The sequence below is a fragment of the Tachypleus tridentatus genome, chromosome 13 (assembly GCF_004210375.1).
Source record: "Tachypleus tridentatus isolate NWPU-2018 chromosome 13, ASM421037v1, whole genome shotgun sequence".
NCBI lineage: Eukaryota > Metazoa > Arthropoda > Merostomata > Xiphosura > Limulidae > Tachypleus > Tachypleus tridentatus.
The window spans coordinates 36,831,125-36,836,746 of NC_134837.1; the positions used below are offsets into that span (position 1 = coordinate 36,831,125).

The 5,622-nt window shown below is 32.0% G+C and overlaps 1 pseudogene across 1 annotated transcript; it reads left to right on the forward strand.

Moving 5' to 3' along the window:
• Window positions 1-200: 200 nt before the first annotated feature.
• LOC143236110 (betaine--homocysteine S-methyltransferase 1-like) lies at window positions 201-4,900 on the forward strand (annotated as a pseudogene). The gene is made up of 7 exons (XR_013019490.1): window positions 201-224; window positions 1,452-1,582; window positions 1,805-1,923; window positions 2,970-3,117; window positions 3,350-3,532; window positions 4,173-4,390; window positions 4,531-4,900. The product of XR_013019490.1 is annotated as a betaine--homocysteine S-methyltransferase 1-like (transcript).
• Window positions 4,901-5,622: the final 722 nt, after the last annotated feature.

Here is a 5,622-nt window from a genome sequence, read left to right on the forward strand (position 1 = left end):
AGAACGGTTATCTAATATTATTCCTTACCTATGCTTGAAAATGGGAATAGTTAATCACATGACAATCACTGCCTCCTCTGTTATAAATAACGTTTAGCATCACCATGTCGCTCTCGTCAAAGTTGGAGGAAGTTGGAGTGTGAAATATTAATAACCAATAGACGAACAGGAAGAAAAGAAAGACGCCGAAATTTTATATAATGGGACCTGTTCAAGATAACAAAGTAAGTTACCACCAATGTTTATTGAGAACTTATTTATAATCAATAAAAATTAATTTGGAGAGAAACAACGAGTTTAGTAGATCGCAGAGCTTTGAACTTTAATAAAGGTATTAACAATTGAGGATATTTACTGTCGAAACTAAGAACTGTTATAAAATGACATGTATTCATATGTTCACTTCATTTGTTTTATGTGTATTTCACAATTATAAGTTATAACTGTCAGAATAGCAGCCTGTAATAAATGAATTCAGTTCTTCGTTTGCAGTTTCTATTGTAGTGCTAATATATACTACATTGCATGTATTTTCACTAACAGTATAGTGTGCGCGAACATATTCTAAGAGAAAGAATAGTTAAACGTACTGCTTCCAAGTTTCAAAAAGAGAAAATATTTATAAATTGCAAATCGTTTGGAGTAAATTATTATATTCTTGTAATATCTAAGTTTAAACAGAACTGCACTATTGGAGAAATAGTGTGGTTAACGTATTATACAGTTTCCTTCCTTTATTCACGAGTTTTTGTTAATAATAGCAGGAATATGTGATCTGTTAGTGTTAGATAACACTTGACAAAATAACTGTTTATCATAAGGAGATGTACGCTTATAGGGGAAAATAGGTATACAGGGGCGTGTTTTGTGAAGTTTTAACCTCGATCAAAGTTTCCGCAAGTGAATATTAACATAGGTAAACAGTCTGAATTTATAATTTTTTGTTTTACCGTTCCAATTATCTAATTATCTCCGCTGCTTATATCTAATTTTAAATTTTATTTTAAAATCGGAATTATTTGTGGATTAACATAATAAAACATGTGGGTAATAATACTTGAAATTAATCTGTGCTGAAACCAACTGTGATAATTAAAAAAAAGTAAACTAACATATTAGAAAAATTAGCCTCAAAATACTCTTTCACTCAAGACTACCATCCCTACCAAACTGTTTAAATCTCTCCAGTGGTTTAGAAACTTATCTATTGCCAAACAAAACTGTTTATAGACAACACTTGTAAGTCAGTGAATATTAGCTATTATATAACTTTTTGATTTATCTTCCAAATTATTGGAATATCAAATTACTGACATGACTGATAATTCTCATGTAATTAATAAGGAACTTTCTTTGATCAGAAATTAATATATTTGACTTCAACAAAAAGCTTTTATATTAAAGTTAATGAATTTCGACTCAATCAAGTCTCCTCTTTTTTACTAATAAAGAAGGGATTACTGCAACGTTTGGAAGAGGGAGTGGTCATAGGTGATGGAGGATTTGTGTTTGCTTTGGAGAAACGAGGTTGTGAAATCAGGACCTTAGACACCGGAAGCATGTGTCGAGAATCCAGAAGCTGGTAAGGAAATTTAGGGATATTCATAATAATACCAATAACTTTAACTTCAGAATTTTAACGTTAATATTTTAAAACTCTATAAATTAAAAATTGAAACGACGATGCCTTATTCTCAACCACGAGCATCTTGAGAACGTTTATAACGTCATGGATACTTATCATTAAAATGCTGATTTTTATGCCTTTTTTATATTTTTTTATTTTTTTCTTCCTCTTTCGTAGTACGTCAACTTCATAAAGAATTTTTAAGAGCTGGTTCAGATGTAATGCAAGCCTTCACATTTTATGCCAGTGATGATAAACTAGAAAACACGGGAAACGAAGCTGGAACAAAATTCACAGTAAGTGCGTGGTCATGATTTTTACATTTGTTGCTTGAAAAAAATTTTCACTTACATTGCCATCTTTGCAGTTCTAATTATGTCAGAGTGAGAAGGTGCAAGAACTTGCGAACAAACAGTGTACTTGATTTCTCCAGTGAATGATTTTCTGTCTTCCTTCTTCTGGTTTAAGTTTCTAAAGGATAGGTTCATGTGGGGTGTAGCCCAAAAGGAACGAAACTCACTAAAGACTTTTTAGTATCTTCTCACCTCTGCCTTTCCTAGGGAATGTTTTCCTGTGTATATCACATCTTGTCCTGACAAAAGTTGTTAGCAGTGAATAAGATAGAAGATGTATACGAGGGTTATTTTTGAGAGTAACAATTTTGCATCCCCAGAATTTGCGATGTGGGACTGCCTTGTTGCTGGTGGTCTTTCTCAAACTCCAACCTATTTGTCAGGCAGGAATAAAGAGAAGGTGCAGGAAGAATTTCGAAAACAGGTCAAAGTGTTCACTGACAATGGAGTCGATTTTCTTATCTGTGAGATATAGTCCAATTATGAATTTCTCTAGTGCTGAATTACTTCGTTAATAAGAAAACTTGAGCTGTTGCGTTATTCAGAAACATTTCAAATTTCTAAGCATACAGAGAATGAGGTAACCGAAATAAAAAAACCAACTTAATATTTCGTATTGGATAATATTAGATACATTGTTCTATACATACACAACATTTTGATAAAATCTCATTTAAGGCATAAATATGTCAAACTTTTTCCTATCTATGCTGTGTCCAAATGAGTAATACATTGTTACAAGTGTTGTTTTAAAGTTTAGATAAATATGTACAAAAAGTAAATGCTACCAGATCTTTAGTTTTGTTTCTGGAGTAGTTCTTTTGTGGTCAGATGAATGTGAAAATTTTCCTCCACGACTGCTATTTTAATGTGTTTACAAACTGGTTCTATATGATTAAACAAATTCAGTTACACAAATGAAGGGCCTTGATTGGTTTCAATTCAAAACTTCTTTCTTGCAAAGAATTACTCAAGTGTCTCTTTTACAGTATTTTGAACATGTTGAAGAGATAATGTGGGCTATTGAAGTCTGCAAGGAGACAAAGTTACCTGTGGCAGCAAACATGTGTATTGGTCCTGAAGGTGACCTTCATCATACATCGTGTGGAGAGTGTGCAATAAAGATGGTTAAAGCAGGTACTCGTCAATTGTTTTCTTTTTTGTCTGGTCTTGTAAAATAATGTTCAACCCATTTCTTAAGTTGGCTCTATACAATCATAAGCATTATAGGTTTTGTTAAATAATGTACTTTGATTAATCTTTGGATAGTTATCAAACATGTCCTTGTACTTTTCACCACAATGTTTTGTGTGTTTTTTGTATTACTACAATTATAATGTGCTTCGAATCTCTTGTTTTTATCACGAAGGTGCTGATGCAATAGGAGTGAATTGCCACTTTGATCCATTTGTATCCTTGGAAGCTATGAAACTTATGAAGAAAGCTCTCGATGTTGAAGGACTCAGAGCCCACCTTATGTGTCAGCCTATAGCATTTCTTACTACTGATGCAGGTAAACAGGGCTTTATTGACCTTCCAGAGTTTCCCTTTGGTAATTTAATTGTACCTGAACTCGAAACATATCTTCGAGAAATTCTATATTCTTAAAATATACTGAGTGTGTTCAGAGTATGAAAATTTGCAATATTAATACCAAAAGTATGACAATGAAACATATATTTTAAAGTGCAATTTTAATTATTTACTTACTAAAAGCAGGAACTTTTGAAACTTTTTTCTTATTATATTTCTCTTTATAGAATGACTGCAATGCATATAATTTGTAGCTTCTTCAAATGTAATACATTGTATTAAAACAAACTCTAATAGGATATCTTGCAACATGGCAGACGGTTGCGGTAATATCATTAGTTAAAATAATGCTGCATGATTTAGTTATTAAGACTTTTTTGCCATAAATTCACATTGATAGACAATGATTCGGATATTCCTAATTCCAAGACATGGAGCTTCATGATCTACAACTTTACGTCGTATTTTCAAATCAAAGCTCTTGTTTATAGAAAGTATTGTGATGCAGTATCTAAAGTTATTGTCGTAAAATATGGATTTTAAAATGGTAAATTATTATCCAAAAGGAAGACTGTGAGAAGGTTTCATAATTAAATTTACATAGTTAAGAAATACAAAGAGTAGATAAACAGTTATTTACTGTTGGCTTATATATTTAGCATTGGAACCCAGGATTTGTTCAAGATGGGGCATGCACCGTTTTGCTAGGGAAGCCTATAATCTTGGAGTCCGTTACACTGGTGGATGTTGTGGTTTTGAACCGTATCACATCCGTGCTATTCCAGAAGAAAGGGGGGAAGAAACCCATAGCATCGGAGAAACATGACATGTGGGGTGAAGGGCTGAGGATGCATACCAAACATTGGGTTAGAGCAAGGTAATGTCCTTAGTGTATAGATGGATAACATCAAAAGAAACTTGTTCTATTTAACAATCTGTGGATTTTTAAGGAAGGTTTTCTTATGCTTAATTAGGAAATAATACTGTGGTTACTATTTATCCCATTTTGGTTTTCAGACCTCGTCGTACATACTAGGAGAAGATTAACCCTTCTTCTGGACGCCAGTATTCTCCTTCTTCTTCAAAACCCGATAACTGGGGTATTACAGCTGGATCAAAAGAATTGAAACAACATTCAGAAGGGACAACGATTGAAGAACTTCAAGATGTCTTCTCGTATATAAAGTCTTAAGTTTGAATTTTGTTATAATTCTTGCAATATATTAAACTAAAAGTTTCCAATCTTTATGCATATTGTGAAAGGTTTGAAAAATGTATACCAAGAAATCCTTAAGTTTATTTTAAATATATTTGTGACGTCTTTTTTCCCAATTGTATATATATATTTGTTTTTAAGTTCTTCAAATAAATGTATTTTCTTTTGTCTTAACAGGTTCATGTGTGCTTTGTTTGATTATCACAAAATTATTATACAAAATAAGTTGCGTTTCAGGAATTACTTGCCAACATATTTATTGAATGCAAGCTTTCAAGTTCGTTTTATAAAAATTTCGTTGGGTGATTTAAATTTGATGTAAATCTTATGTTAAATGCAACAATGAAGAACATTTTGTAAAATAGAACAGTTTACTGTAAATACAAAGCATATAACAGTGGCAATTTACGTCAATTAAATACTTGCATAGATATACGTCATAGTTTCTAACATACAAGGTACAAATATTCATATATTAGTTAGAGGTACATACAACTGTATATAACTAAGAATATAAATAAATGTAAGACTACAGTGATTAAGAGAACAAATGTTTCAAGTAAATATAATCATTTCATAAGTTTACTGTAAGTAATGGAGAGTCAACGCTAATCTACGGATTTACAACTCTAAGATTAGCAGTTCCATCTCCGACAGTGGACACAACGGATACACCGATGTGGTTTTGTTACAACACACACACACCAATGTTGAAATGACGAAACTTTATTCCGTAATTTATAGTTTAAATGTAGCAAATCGGACAACACTATAAAACAATAGACTTTTTCTCTTGATTTGCAAGTTTAAAATTCAGCATGAGTGTGTAGCTCGTATGTATTCTTTCCTGACTATAACTACACACACTTTTCTTTTAATTCTGCAGAATTAGT